The sequence below is a fragment of the Gossypium hirsutum genome, chromosome A02, assembly GCF_007990345.1.
Source record: "Gossypium hirsutum isolate 1008001.06 chromosome A02, Gossypium_hirsutum_v2.1, whole genome shotgun sequence".
Classification (NCBI taxonomy): Eukaryota; Viridiplantae; Streptophyta; class Magnoliopsida; order Malvales; family Malvaceae; genus Gossypium; species Gossypium hirsutum.
In genome coordinates, this window is record NC_053425.1 from 16,137,606 (window position 1) to 16,158,233 (window position 20,628).

Here is a 20,628-nt window from a genome sequence, read left to right on the forward strand (position 1 = left end):
TGGGTGTAAGATATGTGGAGGCTTGCAAACTTGAATTTATTGAGCTAAAATAGAGTGATAAGTTAGTAGCTGAATATAAGGCTGAGCTTTTGAGACTTAGTTATTATGCCCAGGATATGATAACCATTGCAACGTCCCAAAAATTTGAACTGTTGTTGTTAGTTCCTGTCAAAAATTAAGTCTTTGCTTCAACAGTTATGTGTTTTATTGTGTGATTGAGGTCGGAGGCTCAAATCTTGCTTTTAGAAAATTTTATTATTCTTTTGGTTCAACCTTTAACCTTGAACGTTTAACTTAGGTTTAATTCAATGTTAATTTTATTGTCAAATATTGCTTTTAGAAAATTTTATTATTCTTTTGGTTCAACCTTTAACCTTGAACGTTTAACTTAGGTTTAATTCAATGTTAACCTTGAACGTTTAACTTAGGTTTAATTCAATGTTAATTTATGTAAAAAAAATGAGCCTGTTGGTTCAATGATTAAGCTTCTGTATATCCCTTGGTCTTGTCTTCGAGTCTCTACGAAATCAATAAGGAAATATTTTCTGTGGCTTGGTAAAAATTTAGTTATATTTTCTCTAAACTCAATAGTTATTTAAAAAAAAACAAATTGTTTATTCTTCTTACGGTTCTTCTTTCTTTTTCTTCTTTTTTTTTTGTGTGTTTACTTATGTAACTTGTTACTGGGTCGCATCAGGAGTTCTACATTGCTTGTTGTGTCGATTGGAAGTTCATTGTGTAAGTTCTGTCATTATTCTTTTTTGTTTTAGTGAGTTTTGCGTTTGTTATATTTTGTTTGGGTTGAAATGAGTTTCTGCTTATTTGCTCGGATTCCTTGTTTAAGTTTTTGATTGGCTTCTTTTTTAGGTGGAGATCTTACTGGAGACGCTTCTCCAACATGTTAATTTGAGTAATTGCCGTTGACTCGTTAGTAAGTGTTGGTTTTATTTGGAGGTTTTGCACCAAAGCTTTCAACATAGTTAGTTCAGTATTAAATGGTGCAAATTGTGTCGATTGAGTCGTTTAATTGGTTATTGAATGATCATTTTAGGTTTTGAGATTCTTCTTCATTGTTCCTACACCAAAAATATACTAGGTGTGTAACGGAAACCCCAATTTCTACAAATTTTAAATGTTGAAAAACATGGCTCTCGATGCCACACAATTGTGTGGTAGGCCATGCAACTCATTGTTTTTGAATTTGAGGTACACGGGCATCTGTCTAGGTCATGTAATTCACTGTTTGTATTTTGGGTCACACAGGCTAGGGACACATGCTTGTATCCAAGTCGTGTAACTCACTGTTTTAAATCTATGGTCATACAGATTAGGGACATGAGCGTTTGTCCAAGCCATATGAAGGGTTGTGAGTCATAGGGACGTATGGTTGGTCGGGTGTTAGACCGTGTAACTCACTATTTTGAGCCACACAATCGTGTGCTAGGCTATGTGGACCATACGGGCCAAACACCCAGGCCGTGTGAATCCACATGGGCGTGTGGGCCAAAATATTGAGATTTTCCCTATGGCCGTAAGCGCCATTTGAATCAAACGTGGGCTTTCTATAAGGTCGATATGATCTAAATTAGACTATATAACTAATATCCAATATTCTGAGGTTGAATGATCGATTATTTGTACGTATAATTGATGTGATAACCGTTAAATAATAATCTGTATTATCTAATTATGAATTTATTTGGATAACTGTACGTATACCCTTAATATCTGATATCTGTAATCTACATCTGCACTAGGTGGGAATGGTATAAAGAAAGAAGTGTTGGAAGTTTAATGATCTATCGAACTGAATGACTAAGCCATAAATTTGTGTCTGATTCTGGTGATTTATCACATACTAATCTAACAACTAGTCTGTAATCATTTTGAAATGTGTCATACAGACACTAATTGGTGTATGGGGCTGGATGGGTACTTGATACCTTATATGTTGTTTTGGGATGGTTGGAGATGGTGTGTAGCGGATGGGGGTAGAAAACTACATTTGATTCTGATATGTTCTGCATCTTATCTGAACTATGTCTGATTCTATATCCAAATTTGGAAAATTACTGTTATATTTATATTGTTGCTTTGCCTTCATACCTGTTACACACATTGAGTGATAAACTCAGTCTATTTGTTGACTGAATTGCAGGTAACCTACAGACTTAGGAGGTTCGATGTGTCAGGAGCTTGGTCATCTCTCTTTTCTAGATATTTTACTGTCGTTTAAATTTGAACTAACGTATGTTTTATTTTGGACTACAGTTTGTAAGCTTGGATTTCCATATTCGTTTAACTGTTTAAATCTTTTTTGTATGACTAACTTTAAAATGCTTAAAGGTTGGTTTGTTTTAATATCAATTGATGTAGCCTCTTGAATTGGTCATAACTTCTAGGCCGAGTATGGGATGTTACAACAACTGAATAGGTTAAGAGTATGCGGTTTGAGAATGGGTTGCAAAAAGACATTTGTATACATGTTGCCACTCATTAGGAAAAGGTGTTTGAAAACCTAATGGAAAAAGTAAAAGAAGATACTTGTGCCCATTATGATAAAGATAAGAACCTAACGAAAAGAGATTCAGGTGATTCTGACTCGAATGCTCGCCCTGTCAAACTAGCCAGAGAGGATGAACCAAAAGAGATAGATACAGTAAGGAATGTTGGAAATGAAAAGTCCATTTGTGAGCACTATGGAAGGCATCATCCGGATGAATGTTGGAGAAAGATGGGCACTTGTTTAATCGATGGACCGATGGATCACTTCATGAGAAATTTTCTGCGATAGACGAGCCTGAACCAAGCTCTTGCCCATAATCAGGCCAAAAACTAGAGAGCAGCTCAACTACCTTCGAAGGGCCGAGGTTAGAACTAGAATGATAACAATGTTGCAATGGGTGCAAACTGAACTGAAGGTAGACAACCTGCCTTAGTTTATGACATTAGAGAATAAGAAAATAGAGATAGGTCCAACAATGACACAAATATATTACTTCTGTAACACACCTAACCCGTATCCGTCGCCGGACTAGGGTTAAAGGCATTACCAGACAAATCGGAACATTTTACTATCATTTCATAATCATCAAAACATCAGAGATCAACATCAATATAGAGTCCCTTATATAGGTCTTTGAGACCTAAAACATGCTTTAGAAAAGGGTCGGGACTAAACCTAATACATACAAAAATTTTCCAAAACTTAAACATTTTTAAAGAAGTACAGGTCACACGCCCGTGTGAACAGGCAGTGTGCCTTACACGGCATTAGACATGCCCGTGTGTCTAGGCCGTGTCAAAAAAGGGCATACCTACTAACTTACTCACATGGCCACAAGACACATCCGTGTGTCTTGGTTGTGGTCGAGTCTAACTTGGGCCACACTGCTAGCCACGTCCATGTGTCTTGGTCATGCTCGAGCCTGACTTGCAATTATAAGATACCCCAAGGGATACACGGCCGTGCAACATAGCCGTGTGTCACACACGGTTGAGACACAAGCCTGTGTTCCTACCCGTATGGACAAAAATAGGCCATTTGAATAGCCAACTTGCCACCCCAATTGGGTCAAACCTACAAGCACCAAACCAAGCATATTTGCACAACATTTATGACCAATTCACAACCAAAACATACATTATTCATAACTTATCATTACCAACCAAATTTCCTTCTCAATTCATCAAATAAATCATAACAAATCTAAAATAAAATCATACCAGACATATGTTTCAATCTCATGATCAAAACTTCTCAACATTGACCATTTCTTTTGGCCAATCGAAACATACCACAATTTCACATTAGCATCACATATCATATACCATTATCAAACTATAAGTTCAAACACAAACTAGTCATATCACATGGCTAAATATAAACATCACAAAACATAATCCCACAACTTTTAGCCTATACATGCCATATTTTAATATATACATTATTAAAGTACAAAAATAAGGTTCGATAGTGTGGTGACGATCCTCGACGATCTCCGAGCTCACAGTAGCTTCGATATTTATAAAACAATGTAAACACACACAAAGTAAGCTTTCAAAAGCTTAGTAAGCCATATACAAATAAACATATCATTCAAAGCAAATAAGTATCATCAAATTATTTATACTTTGAATACCAATGTTAACACAATTCTCATATTCAAATATTCACATTTCATTCTCAAATAGGATATACAAAGTAAACATACCTGAATCTGATATGATTTCACAAAGTTATTCATCTTCTCAGAATGCCTATTTGAATCATTCAGAAACGTAAGGATACGCGGATAGCTCAGAGAACATATACAATGCCAACGTCCCAGACGTGGTCTTACATGTAATCAAACATTGATGCCATTGTCCCAAACAGGGTCTTACATGAAATCAGATATGATGTCGATGTCCTAGACATGGTCTTACACGTAAAACAGAAGTCGATGCCAACGTCCCAGATGTGGTCTTACACGAAATCACATAACGAAATCCTATGTCATGATATATGTATCTTAACTTTTCCTAGGGTTCGTACGGGGCTTTTCAGACGTCGGAACTTTGTCGATACTTTCTCGGATAGCATATATATATAGCTCAGACATTCATTCATCACAATTCAATATCAAATTAATAATAATAATTCAATTTAAACAAACTTATTTGTATATCGACTTACCTTGTAGGGATTCGGATAGATAGAATCGATTACTCGACGACTTTCGACTTTCCCCGATCTAATTCCGTATTCTTTAGTTCTCAATCTAAATCAATTCAAATTTAATTTATTCAATCACACATTCATTCAAAAAAATCCATATACACACAATTAGGGCATTTTGCAAACTAGACCTTACATTTTTACATTTTGACACTTTAGTTCTTAATTCACAAAATCACAAAATACTCATAAATTGCTTGTACACAAGCTTAGCTTAATTTTCAAAGCTCTCATACAAGTCCATAAATTTTATTTATTTCACATTTTAGTCCCTCAAAATAACATTTTTACAATTTAGCCCAAATTACTCGATTTCATCAAAAATCCAAAGACAAAACATGTAAACCCAACATCAAACTTTCATTTATCAACAATTAGCTTCACAAAACTCATAATTTCATCAATGGCACATTTCAAAATCATGATCAAAATCAAAAATTGAGGTATGGGTTTGATAGTATACGAAGCAACGGTTACAAAAACATAGAAATTATCAAAAATCGAATAAAAAACGTACCTAAATCAAAGCTTAATATTGCCTAACCCTAGCAAACCTTTTTCTTTTCTTTCCTTTGTGTTTTTTTTTCGGTCATGGATGAAGAAATGACCATAATTTCATAACTTTATTTTAGTTATGATTCATTTAATAATTGTTTTACCATTTTGCCCTTTCATTAAAACATAAATAGACCATTATAATAAGGCCATATATGTCCATTCATGCTTTTAATGGTCCAATAACATAATAAGGACCTCTCATTTATAAAGCCAAATCAAATAAGCACTTTTAACAAGTAGCAAGCAACTTTTACATTTTACGCAATTAGGTCCTCTTATCAAATTGAGCACACAAACAATCAAATTTTCAGATGAAATTTTCACATATGCTAATTCACACATCATAAGCACGAAAAATAATATTTAACTATTTTTCTAACTCAGATATGTGGTCTCGAAACCACTGTTCTGACTAGGGTCAAAATCAGACTGTTACAACTTCAGAAAAATTTAGGATTCAACTGTCTATAGAGTTTGTTAAAAAAATGAATCAGAGTAGCACAGTGGAAGCAAGGTGGTTGAATAATGGATTCTGTGACTAAGCGATCAGTAAACCAGTAGGAAAAATTTTGAGGGCGAAATTTATTTAAGGAGGGGAGCGTTGTAACATCCCAAAAATTAGGGGTTAGAATTCTTAAAATTATTAAGAATTAAAACATAGCATTATTGGTTAGAAACCTAGTAGGAAGTCTTGAGAACTTAGGTTCAAATCTTATAAATTTGATTTTATCTCTTTGTATTTTTCTGCACATGTAGAACCTAGGTAATATGGTTTATGTATTTATTTGTGTGTTTTGAGCTTGAATGTAGGCACTAGCCCAATGGTTGAGGCCTTCCCAATTTTTCCCTTACTTCCAAAGTTCTATCCCCGTTAGCGTATCTTATTTTTGATGATTTTAGACAAATGGGTTATTTTCCCATTAGCCCTCAAACTCTCTAAGTCCTTTCTTAATTCTACTAAAATTCCCTATTTAATATTTTATCAAATTGAAACCATAAATCTCTCTATTTATACCCTAGTTTTCTCTCAAAATTCTCTGTTTCAAAACTCTTTTAAACCCTTAAGTTTTTCTAAAAAATATTCTTTAAAGTTTTTAAAAATTCAAATTAATTGTTCTTCTTCAAATTGTTGAAACTCGTGTCATTAGATCGTACAATTTTTATCAAGATCGGTAAGTATCTCGTCCTCATCAACTAGGACCTTTCAATTTTGGAAGATATTGCGTTTTGATAAAATTTTTAATCTGATTAAAAATCTTTAATTTTTTTGTCAAAAATCTCCACAAATATTGATAATTTGTTCTTGATTCTTGTATTTTGTCAATTGAAAGACCCTTGTAGGTGATTGGATCTAACTTGAAGGTAAGGTAGTAGCCTGAGGTCACGGCAAAGTCAGGTGTGTGTTCTTTTACGAAAAATTAAGTCAAAATTCAAAACTTTCCAGTTGCACATGGCCTACCACATGGGCGTGTGGCTTGTCCGTATGGATCACACGGCCTCGCACACGACCATGTCTTCCTGTTTTCTCCTGCATCCGCATTTTGCACATGGACTGAACACACGACTATGTGGCTCTTACACCTTCACCCCTTCACATTACACACGACCTGAAGCCTTACTCACGGTCGAATGTACAGCCATGTGAATCCATCACACACGTCCTAGAGCCTTGCACACGACCTAGACACATGGTTGTGTGGCTCCTGCACCTTCACCCCTTCGCATAGCGCAGGCTTGGGGCCACACACGGGTTGGTCACACGGTCGTGTGGTCCTTGAAACTTAAAAATTATAGTTTTGCCTTGCCTTTAATTATTTTATGCAATCCAGTCTCTGATTGGGTTTTTAATGGCAACTAGAAAACTAGATTACGTAATTAGGTCCTAGGCCAGGATTAGAATGATTGAATATATGCATGAATGAATTTATGATCTTAATTGCTTCTGATTGATTATTTGATTCATGAATGATTTTATCTTTATCAATGTTATAAATTCCGAATGAATGTCTTGTATGCAGGGGGGATGATAAGAAAGAAGGAAGAATGACAGTTCATATTGACTGTATAAACGAATGATTGATTGTGTACCCACAGAACAGTAAATTCCAACTGCAATCTCACTATGCTGCATGATCCATCTGACAGCTATTATCCGCGAGTAGTCGTGACTCTATAGTTAAATGAATGTTCATTGTGTATTCACAGCCACAACAGATTCCAACAACGACGGTCTTACTGTGTACCCACAATTACAGTAGATCCTAACTGTGACGTTTTTACACTGTGCTCTCACGGTTTCTCCAACAGCTTTCTACTAGGAGCGGCTGTGTTTCAGCAGTTACTGGCAACTTTTATCTGCAATTACCGAATCTGAACGAATGTAGTGGAAAAGTCCACGAGTGGAGTAAAAAGGTAGAATGGGTTTTGGGGAACTCCCTATTTGGAGAGTAGTGGTCAGGGTAGGATTAATGAATGTTAAATGAAATGTTAAACGAATGTTGCATGACATACTATGCATAATTATTGAAAAGTACCTGTTGAAATGACTGAATTGATAAAGGTGCATATATCTAATGAGAATGATATTATGACTCTATAGTTGATTTGCTCAATTGAACTCAACTGAATGTTAATGTCCTGTTTGTCTAAGTGACAAAAACTAAATTATCGTATTGATCGAATTATTATGTGAATTTGATTATTATGATTGACATGTACATTCGAATATTGGTTTGGTTTATTGTAAAGGGACTCACATTGAGTTTCCATAGCTCACTCCTCCTAATTTCCATCTTTTCAAATAACCCAACAAATTAGGACGTGGAATCGACATGCGGAGGATCTCACCTTGTTTTCGCCAATGATTTATTACTATTATTTATTATTATGATTATCGTTTTATTTTATTAAATGCCGTGGTGTGGGACAATTATTTTGAATTGCATCCATTAGGATACATGTTATTAATAAGTATATATATAGATAGAAAGGTTTATACTTATTATTTTTCATTGATAATGATTTTAGAATGTTGTTTATTTATTATGTGTTTTAACCAGGATGATTTATTATACAAAGATTACTGATTTATTTTCCGTTGCTAAATTAATGTTAGTTTTACCTAATTAATATGATCTCTTCGGTTCGAGTCTACAATCTAGGCCGGGTTGGGGTGGTTATAGTCCATGTTTAGTGGCCAAGTTGGGAAATGTTTCCAAGTTTTGGAACAAATGTTGACAATAAGAAAAAGTTCAGGGACTAAGATGAGAATAATTGTCAAGTTGAGGGACTAAATGTTGCTTTATCCTATTTTTTATGTGGAGAGATCCACTTACACAAGAGTTACAAAAGAGTAAAACTAAAGTAGTTTTATACTCTTCCATATAGATTTTGTATGATCAATATTTTAAAGATCCAACCATTAAATTTAATAGTATAATTGTACTTTTATGAATATAAAATTTTGAATCGATCTGATATGTTTATTATATTGAAATATAAAAAAGTGAATATATTAATATTTATTGAGTGGTTGAAAGTTCTTTACTAAAATATATAATTAAAAAAATTTAATATCTATCAAATTTGACATACATAATCTATACAAATTGAATATGAAATATGATGGTTTGATCGCTAAAATATTAATTATACAACAATATATGAAAGGGTGTAAATTAGGGGAGAGCAAAATCCGATTCGATTCGAAAAACTCGATAAAAAATTCAAATTTTGAATTAAATAGTTCAAGTTATTTGAGTTAATCAAGTTATTCGGATCAACTCGAATAAAAAATTAAGTTTTTCGGTTTAACTCGAATATGAATTACACAATTCGAGTTATTCGAAAATCCGAATAAGAAAAGACAAAACTACGTAGTTTTGATAAATGTTTACTTTATTAAAAGTTAAAATTCAAAATAATTAAGTTAAAAGGTAAAACTACGTCGTTTTGATAATGTTTACTCATTAAGTTAAAAGACTAAATCATTATATTATTCATGTAGTTAAATAATCTTGTATTTCATCTACTAATTAAATAATCGGTCCATCTAAACATAACATTAAGTATAAATAATAGGATTCGTTAACTCGACTCGATTTGACTCGAAAATTTTTGACTCGATTCGATTCGATTTGAAAAAATTTCAAATTGAGTTCGGTTGCTAAAATAGGATTTGTCAACTCGACTAACTCGAAAATTTTTGACTCGATTCGACTCGACTCGATCGAATACTCACCCCTAGTGTAAATTACTATAGCTTTACAACCTTTCATATATTTTTATAAGATTAATATTTTAACGATTCAACCGTTGAATTTGTTGATAGAATTGTTGTTATGCGTGTAAATCAAACCAATCTAATAACTCTATCATATTGATCTAAAAAAGTGTATATATATATATTAATATTTATTGAAGGGATGAAAGTTTTTTTAATTAAAAGAATAGTTAAAAAAATTTAATTTATGTCAAATTTATTATACATGATTTATATAAATGGAATATGAAATATGTCAATTATTAAAATATTAATCATACAACTATATATGAGAGTATAAATTAAAATTACTTCAATTTTACAGTAATTTTATACTTGGAAAGAAATCTATCCACACAAAAATAAAACTAAATTAATTTTATATTTTTTCATATATTTTTATAATTACAATATTAAAGGGAGGAGAACACATCACATGATTTATACCCAGATTCATGTAGATACGAAACACAAACTTTAACCCCTACTTTCAAACAAATCTTCAATTTTTTAAAAATAAAATTTTATCAATAAAACTTTTTAAAATTAATACTTATCATTTATGACTTTAATTCATACTATTAATTAATTATGCAAAAATATTATTAATTTATCAAAACTCATAGTGGGCAAGTTGATGATGCATTAATTAATTAGGTCAGAACTAGTTATCAACTTTCCTTTCCTTCAACTATAAATGTTGTCTCATAAATTAAGATACGTCCAACTTGATTTTGTTTATTACATTTTTTTTTATATTTCCAATGCTATTATTAAGTTGGGTTAATTGATATTTGCAAATATTGATTTTTTAAATATATATAATATATATTTTTGTTTAAATTTAATTTGAATGAGTTGGTTTTATGAATTAATTAATTGAGAAGAAGGAAAAAAAAGTATATTAGTATAGGTGTATAAGTAATTTAATTTGAAATTTTTAAAACTTCTCTAATTATTTTCATTCACCTATGGAGTTTTTTAATATTTCTTTTTTAGTTTATTAGTTTTTCTATTAAAACCATTTTTTAATTAATAAAAAACAATAATGCTTCAGTCATCAAATAGGCATTAACGTGAATTAACAATGTTATATATTTTAAATTCTCAATTTTATCATTTCAATTGAGATTTGATTTTTATATAAATTTTTTATTGTGTCGTAATTTAATTTATCTTTAAACTAACAGTGAATTTATTTTAATAAAAAAATACATATAATATTTCGAACCAATATTAAATTTTCACAAATTTTCATTTTGAGCTCTCAAAAAATTTTATTTTAGTCACTACAGTCAAAAACTATTTTTATTTTAAGCACTGTCAATTCAATGTTATTGTACACTCATTTTAGTCACTTAGCTTTAATAAATTTTAAAGAAATTAAAAATTTTAATGATTTTTCATGTAAAAACCTATTTTTTTTCCTATACACCCAATTTTTCGTTTGTACTAACTAAAACTAAAATTAATTCTAAAAAGATTTAAAATGATAAGATAAGTAATCAAAATGAAAATTTACTAAAGTTGGGTGATTAAAACGAATGTACAATAATATTGAATTAAGAACTGGGTGAACAACTTTTAAAGGCATGCTTAAAATGAAAATGGTTTAGTCGCAGTTTCTGAAATAAAAATTTTATTTTCACAAAATGATTTATTTGGCCATCCAACTTACAAAAAAAGTCATTTTAACCTTTCATTTAATTTTTTTTTCTTTTTTAGCCATTAAACTTGTTTTTATTTTATTTTATCAAATCACCCCAAAATTGATGGAAAAGTTAATGCTTTTTAACTTTGCTGATGTGGCATACACGTGGATTGTCACATGGATGACAAGTCAATATTTAATTAATTTTAAAAATTTTAAAAATAAAAATTATTTTTAAAAATTAAAAATTAAAATTAATTAAAATTATTTGAAATACTTTTTAATATTTTTAAAATTTAATTAAATGTTGACATGTCATCCATATGGCAATTCACATTTATGTTGGCGTCAGCAAAGTTAACAAGTATTAATTTTTCCATTTATTTTTGAGTGATTTGACAAAAAAAAGTAACTTCAATGGCTAAAAGAGACAAAAAATTAAATTGAGGGTTAAAATGATTTTTTTGTAAAGTTGGAGAGCAAAAAAATTATTATGTCTTTTATTTTCTTGTGCCAAAAATAAAAGGTTTTGAAAATTAAAAAGATTTTGAAAATTAAGTGACTAACTAAGTTATTTACCCTATTTTAAAATATCATTTTATTTAAAAAATAGGGAGAAAAAAAAGCAATAACTCAAAGTAGGGTGAGTAGAACTCGATTTGATTCGAAAAAATTAAAAAAAAATTGCATTTTGAGTTAATCAAATTATTTGAGTAAACTCTAATAAGTAATTTGAGTTTTGAGTTTGAATTGAGTTGAATTTTACAATTTGAATAACAGATTGATATAAATATCCTTTTGGTCCCTGTAAATTTTAAAAATGAATAAATTGGTCACTTTAAACAAAAATTACCAAAAAAAAATCAAGATAATTTTCAAAAATTCAAAATAACTTTTAAAATTCAAAATATTATAAAATTCTAATTTTTAAAAAAATTATAAATTTCAAAAAAATCTAAAAAATATATGAAAAAGTTAAAAAAATTAATAATTTTCTAGAATAATAATTTTGGAGACTTAAATAAGTTAATTAATAATTCAAGTTTATTATATTAAATTATTATTATTATTTTCCTTTGAACTTTTTTTAAATATATATATTCAAATTTATGCATTCTAATATAAAATTAATTATACTATAACAAATTTCATTTTATTTGATTTCATTCAAATAATTTTAAATCTAATTAAAATAATAAATTATAACTTATTAACTTGATTAACTCAAAATTTTTTCGCCCAAATTAATTTAACACTTATCCAAGAAATGTCAAACATAGTGCAATTAAATCCGCGAGAAATATTAGAGTGACCACCAACACCTGTAAAGAGCAGGACACGTGTGTAGGAAGGAAGAATGTCCCCACGCGTTTCAAAAGATATGGGTTAAAGCAATCAAAAGTGAGGTTAAAAGTCTTAACCCTGATTAAGAGAGTTAATGAAGGAGCCCAACCATTATATAAACAGAAGGAGCTGAAAAGAAATCCCTAAGTGAGGCCGAGAGTTGTTCACACCAAATTACTTGAGGGAAAATAAAAAAGCTCTTTCTTCTTTTTATTCTGTTCATTCTGTTTTCAAGATTTAAACTTTTGATTAATTCTGGGTTATTCTTTGTGAACATTCTTCCCCCCCCTCATCCCGCTTCATTGAATCCCTTTCTGTTAATCATCTGTCTTTGAAAAAATAGAATCTGATATTTGGGTTTGTTTTTCAGAACTTAGACAAGGATTTCTTCAAAAGCCAGGTGTTTTCAGAATCGAGATCCAGTTTTTTTTTAGACTTCCAATATTTTTCACTTTCCAAGCAAAATTTAGATTTTTTTTTTTGGTTCTGTAGATAAAATCAACTGAAAGGGTGATTTTTGGTCCCTTAAAGTTTGATTTTTTAGACTTGGATTCGAGGGGTTATATATTTTAAAGAGCCTCCTTGATTAATCCTTTTTTTCTTTTTCTGATTTTCAAACCTGTGCTTATGTTTTGTCAAGAAACAGGTTGCTTTATTTGATTTTGTTTCTTCTTCTTCGTCTTCTTTATTTTTTCTTTCGGTTTGAAGAGATGACAGCTACAATGGATTTTAATAGTAGCGGGCATTTCAATCAGATTTCTATGGAGGAGAATTGATGGAAGCACTTGAACCTTTTATGAAAAGTGCTTCTTCTTCTTCCCCTTCCCCTTCTTACAATTCTTTATCTTCTTCACAAACACAAGCCACTTTTTACCCAGCATTTTCAGGTCTGCAAGAGCCTCAACCTGGTTCAACTATTGGTCTCAACAACTTAGACCAAGCTCAATCCAACCAAGTACAGGCTCAGTTCCATTTCCAAACCTACCACCCTAGCTACCTTTACCAAAATCCCCAACCCAGCTTCAGCAGTAACCATATGGTCAGGTTTCTTAGCCCCAAACCAGTCTCAATGAAACAGATGGGTTCACCACCCAAACCTACCAAGCTTTACAGAGGTGTTAGGCAACGTCACTGGGGAAAATGGGTCGCTGAGATTCGGCTACCTAAGAACCGGACTCGCCTTTGGTTAGGCACTTTTGAAACAGCCGAGCAAGCAGCCTTGGCTTATGACAAAGCAGCCTATAAACTTAGAGGTGACTCAGCGAGACTCAACTTCCCTAACCTTCGCCACCAAGGTTCCCACATTGGTGAATACAAGCCTTTGCATTCCTCCGTTGATGCCAAGCTTCAAGCCATTTGTGAAAGCTTGGAACAAGACCAAAAGCAAGGGAACAAGAAAAAAACATCAAAGGAAATGAAGAAGGACAAGGTTCAAGTGGCAACGCCTGAACCTGAGGAAAAGACAGTTAAGTTGGAGAACTCCTCTTCATCTTCGTCTCCGGTTGTGTCGGAGAACGAGGTGTCAGCAGAATCTTCACCTTTACCAGATCTTACATTCTCGAATTTAAACGAACATTCATGGCCTGAATTTGGTTTTTCTTCGGAAAACTTTATGTTATCGAAATACCCTTCATATGAGATTGATTGGGATTCTATTTTAAAATCCTAAAAAAAGAAAAAAAGAAAAAAAAAGGGTATGTTTCATTTCTTGAAACAGTTAAGCTCACTGCAATCGAGTTTTTGGTAGTTGCAGTGGCAGGTCAGGGTCCTTAGCCTATTGTATTTATAAGGAATTGGAAATGTTTCCCATGGTGGTCAGCTCCTTTTTTGTACTGCTGAACCAAGGTAGAAATCTGTTAGTGTGAATGTAATTGAATTTATCATCTTTTTTATTTACTACTTTGAATGACAATGTTTCTGAAAAATATAATTGGACTTGTGTGGAAGATTGTTGTAGCTGTACGTTGGATTGAAATGGACACAATAACCACCGCATGATCTATATTACCCTTCAATACAATGTTTCCTTTCATGCCTAATATTTATCTCATCTTCATTCTAAATTAAACTTCTTACTTCACAATCAAAACTTGAAAACACTCTTTAATCGGAAAAACTCCTAAAGATAAAAACTCTATTTTTCCTTTATGGTTTGAAGTATATCTAATTGCTTTTAAAGTTTTTATTAAAAAATCTAATTAGTTATACTTTTTTAATTATTATTAAATTAAATTATAAATTGCATATATTAAATCTTTTTCAATTAAAATATGTAGGTTAATTTTAAAATATATTGTCTTAAATGATAATTACATTTTCTTTTGTCTTCTCTTTTAATTTTGATTTTTAATTTTTTTATACAATTGCATGTAAATATTTTAAACTAAATTTAATTTAATTATATATTAACTTTGAGATTCGTATTTCTTTAATTTCATATTTAAATCCATTTCTTTTCCATTAATTTCTTTAAATAATAGTAATTAATTTTTATTAAAATTTTAATTACTTCATATCTAGGTTAATATATAAATGAATTAAGCATAAGTTTAAAAAACATGCTTTTACTTAGAACTTAAAATTGTCCATGTACAGTTTGTGGCTCAATTCAAAAAGAATTTCAAACCTAAGCCTAAAATCAACCTACCTTAGCTCAACTCCACAGTTCTATTCATTATTTATATATTATAAAATATTAAAATTATTTTATATTAATGTTAATATATTTTTATAATTAAATTTAAATAAAAATCATTTTTAATTGTTTATTCGAATTTGAGTTGAGATAATTTAATGCTTGAAATTCTTTATCTAAGTCAAGCTTTGACTAATGTCATCGGCCACTGTTGATTTAGTCCCGTGACACTAGGACAGACTTAAGGCTAATTTAGCATTACTTTTGAAAATTACTTTTAAAAAGTGTTGTGAAAAATACTTTTGAGAAGTACTTTTGAAAAGTTTGATTTAAGATTAAGTGTTTAATATTACTGCCAAAAAGTACTTTTGAGAAATAAAATATCTATTTTAGACATGGTATTATAAACTAACAAATATGCTATTAGAAAATGTTTAAATTAGTTAATATTATGATGTTTTAGTAAGGATAAATTTTTTTTATTATAACTTGTTGTTAATATTTTAATATATGAAATATAAATTTTAAATATTTTAAGTAATTAATATAAATTATTTATAAAATTTAATTAGAATATATAAATTATATTTTAATATTTAAATATAACCATTAAATATTTGTAATTAGATATTAATACATTTTTATTATTTTAAAAATATTTTTTTAATTAATTATTTTAACACAATTGTATTATTTTATTTTAAAATGTAATTTGAATATATAACCCATATTAGATATTAACATAACATAGAAAACATAAACCTAACAAATTAAAATATTATATGTATTTGGATTAAAAGTTTCAAAAAAGGTAATATTTATATACCAAATATAAATTTTACAAAATTTACATTAGCATTTGCAATTTAAAGTGAATTCACTAAACTAGAAGCTATAGCATATCTTGTTAATTCTATTTCGAAATCACTCAAATTGTTTAATTCACCATCATCATCATCATATGATAAACAATTATGATAAACCACAAGATAACATTTTTCTACATGTCATAATATGATAAACAATTAATTCAAGAGTTGTTTATTTTTCTAAAATTATCAATTAAAGAACTTATACTTTATTATTTTAAAAAAGAAATAAATGAAATATCTTATCATTTGGTGGGTGCAAAAATTTGTATTTTGGATCTTGAATTGCATATTCTAGTGCCATGCGTCGGTCTTTCTCATCCCGTCTTAACAAAGGTGAAACACATATTAAAATCACAAACTACCATAACATTTTGAGTCGTGACACATTTTCTTACAATGTAGAGAATTTATTCATTCGGTGGAAGAATAACGGCAATATGGGTACCATCAAATGCGCCTATGCAATTTTGAACAAATAATTATATTAGTCCCATGCATATTTTTAATCGTAAAAAAATATTAAAATATAATAATTAATATTAAATTTTAATCTTAAAATGCAACATATATCTAGAATCATTTCGTATTTATTCAGGTATTGAACTAAAAAAATGATCATCAGGTGCAATTAGATTAATGACCATCTTTGAAACTTTCTCAAGCACAATTGCAAAGTATCAACTTATTGTTGCTCTAGACCTTTGAAATCTTTCTCGACATTGGGAAACTTTTGCATTGGTGCCTAAGATGTACAAAAAAATTCTCAACATTTCATGAGAAGATATGTGTCTTGAAGTTTGCAAATTGTATCTTGTCTCTAAAACTCTCAACAAACTTGTGAATACAATTTTTAACATCCTAAAATTAATCATACAACATAATCCATGACCGTCAAGGATCTCTCGGATCCATGTCTCACTTGATTGTTTTCAACCCATGCATGGTTGCTTCAATATATACTTCTTATAATATAATTGCACAGGAGAATATACAACAACAAATAACCTGTTAAAACATTCCATGTGTTGTAAAATCTCTTTCTTCCCCCTTTCATCATCACTTTCATCATCGTTAAAATTGTCAACCATACTCATCACTTGTGAGCAAATTTTATATCCGAAATCAAACATAAACAACTATTGATAAAACTAGATTACACATAACTAAGTAGAACATAAATTCACTATCCAAAAACCAAACATAAACAACTATTGTTTAGTCACATAGTAGATATCTTTAGACCTCAGAAGACAAAAAAATAAAAATAAAAATAAAAAATTCAAATCTCCTCCATTTCTGTCTTAAGCCACGAAGCTCTAATCTTAGGATTAATTGATAAAAACAGAATTCTCTTGTACTTATTGAGAGATAAGTTTAGTGAAAAAGTGTAGTAGACTAGCTTCTAGAACTTCCCCCAACATGCTATCAAGCACTTTGATTGCATGTGGAATGCTATATGGATCTATAGCATGAGTCAAACTATATGTGGCTTGAATCATATTGTCAGCTGCATTGCATAATTTTTCAATTTGACCAGACAATCTTACAACGTAACGCCTCAAAATTTTAAATTTTAATTGAGAAAAATCTGCAGTAATTAATTTTTTTATTTCTGGTTTTGTGTTTAAAGTCTGGGGTTCGAATCGCATTGTCAAAGTTTTATTGTTTTTAAAACAACCTATAAGCAAGCTTTGCCTGTTTAAGTTCAATTCGTTGTGTTATTGTGACAAGAATGGGCCTGCTGGTTCACTGGTTAAGCATCTGTCTATATTCTATCTGGTACCTAGTTCGAATCCCATCATATGCTTTAGAGAGTATTATTTTTGGCTATTTTCGGAAGAAGGTGGTTACCCTTTAAGAATCTGAAAGTTCTTATTTTCTTCTTTTACGTTAATTTTTTTATTTTCTTCCTTTTTTTTTATTTAATCTTTTGTACTTTGATTTTCTCTAATTTCGGAACAAGTCAGTGCTGGTTGTTAGGTCATTGGAGTATTGAGGGTAAGTATTTTCGTCTTCTACTTTCAATGCGAATTCTATGGTGTCAACGAAAGTTGTCAAAATGGTTTAGTCGAAATAGGTTTTACCAAGTGGTGGAATGTTGTTAATTAATCGTTTGATTATCTTGTTTAGGCAATAATATCTCAAAATACGCTAGCCCTCCGTGTTAGTACGATATATTACATCTCGAGCAAGGTGAGTGTATAAATTGAAAGAGGTTAATGTCGAAAATTCTCAACAAGTTGATGTTAGATTAATGTGGTGAGAATGTGGAATTGATTGTGAAATTTTGGTTGTGAAATGATTAATTAGGGTCTGGAAAGTCTCCGAAACAGTTTCTGACAAAGCAAAATCAGGTGCGTAACGAAGTTCTCAAGTTTCGCAAGTTTCAGGTCGCCAAAAATGGTGGCTGTCGACGCCACACAGCCAGGCACACGAGCATGAGGCTACGCTGTGTAAGTCACACGGGCATGTGGTAGGCCGTGCGATCAACCGTGTAACTCGTTGTTTGTCAAATTAGGACCACACGGGTTAGCACATGGGCGTATGTCTAGGCCGTGTGTGGTCAAATAGCACAGGGTTCATATGGGTACAAGACACGGCCGTGTGTTTGAGTCGTGTAACTCGCTGTTTGTGGATTAAGAACCACACGGGCCAGCACACGGACATGTGCTTAGGCCGTGTGTGTCACATGGGTAAGGACACGGCCGTGTGTCCAAGCCTTGTAACACTATGTTTATAGATTAGTAGCACACGGGTACATGACAAGGGAGTGTAGCAAGCCGTGTGAGTCACACGGGTAAGGACACGGCCGTGTGTCTAGGCCGTGTGACATTCATTATGGTTTAGAAACCCATTTTATGACTGTAATCGTTGTTGTGACTGGTATTAATTATCTGTGACTTGTTTGATATGAAATGAGATACAATGAGAAACTATTATTAATATACAAATGATATCTGACTGATAAATATGTGATTGTAACATGAAATTCTGTGTTCTGAATGTGTTGGATTGGAGAAGTGCGAAGACGGAAGTATTTTGTTCTGAACAGTGGTTTAACCACTTTCTGATTGAATCCGAATTTGGCGTTTAACGCAAAATGTGTTAGCATCTATGATACGATTCTGTAACGTGTCAAACCGACACATTGGGGTGTGTAGGGATGGATGGACATCGAACATCCTTAATGGTGTGTTGGGTTGGTCGGAGACAGTGTGTAGTGGTTGGAAACTAGGAAAAACTCTTGTGAATCTGTTCTTCTATCGGGTCAAGCATGGTGGTAAACTTCTATCGTTCATATATGTTATCTGAGTATATTTGATCTGCTCTATAACGAGAATATGGATATTAGAACTATTTAACATTTTGAATAAGATCACTTCGTGATTGTATTAAAGTTGAATTACTTATCCTTGTTACGCATTGAGTTCACAACTCACTTTGTTATATTTGGCTTTCAGGTGACCCACAGAACTGAACGGGATCGATGTCGCGGTAGCTCGGTCAACTTTTTTAGTTTATTATCGCTTAATATGAGATTATGTTGTTAATATGTTATAGATCTATGATGTTTAAGCACCAAAACCTTTCTGGTGACTATTTGAAGTTCTGTAATTAGGTTTATCTATTCTATTAACTTGTTAACGATTGGTATGATGTTTGTAACTCTATGAATTTAGTCTGGATGTCTAGCCAAGGGTTAGGGTGTTGCATACAGCCCCTCAAATTTGCTTTAAGGATTTCTTCCTCCCTATTTTAAAATGTGAAGTAGATATCTTAGATGTTTTTCTTTTCTGACCATTTCCATCAATGTGAACATCATTTCTCACATTTTCTTCCTCATTCTCTTCAGGTATGCCATTGTCAACATCCTCAAAAAATTCACTATGGAGTGTACTAGAAGAAGGTGCCCATGCTCTATCACTGGTTACAACTACCCCCATGAACTGATGTCTAACTTCCCTTCGAATTTAGGATCAATGCCTGATGTTCTAAATTTTTTAGCTTTAGACACAACCTACATATAAATTGGCAGTTTAATAAGAAATTATCAATAACATCATAAATAAGAACAAACAAAAATGTTAAGAATTATTAATGTACTTTTAGCCTACTTTCCCACCAATCATCTGATGTGTCAATGGTTCTTTTTGTAGTATTCCACCCTAGACCAATATCTCTGCCTTTAAGTTTCTTCCAAGCCTTCCATTATTTTTTCAAGTCATCTTACCTATTTTTAAGTTGTCTTTGTGAATAAGCTTTGCTTGTTTGTTTCCTTCTTGAAGCCAGCCATTATTTTCATCCATCCATCTTTTGTGAAATGAGTACCAGGTCTATTTCCTTTCAATATCTCTTTAATAAAAACATCACAGAATATTTCTGTCAATCTCTTATCTGACATTTCTTTGACCTTTTCACCACTAACTTCAACCGTCGAAGTACTCATCTATTGTATATATGAATATATTTGTTTCAGCTAGTAAAGCAAACAAGAAAATTATAGATAGAAACCAAAGTCATTTACCTCTCAATGAGAAAGTAGAAAAGGAAAAATAAAATAAAAAAGCATACCTTGAAGGAACAAAG

At 31.2% G+C, this 20,628-nt stretch overlaps 1 pseudogene across 1 annotated transcript; it reads left to right on the top strand.

Annotated features, from left to right (window-relative positions):
• The first annotated feature begins 12,665 nt into the window (after positions 1–12,665).
• Positions 12,666–14,459, top strand: LOC107952045 (ethylene-responsive transcription factor RAP2-4-like; annotated as a pseudogene). The gene has a single exon (XR_001698719.2). The product of XR_001698719.2 is annotated as an ethylene-responsive transcription factor RAP2-4-like (transcript).
• The last annotated feature ends 6,169 nt before the right edge of the window (positions 14,460–20,628 follow it).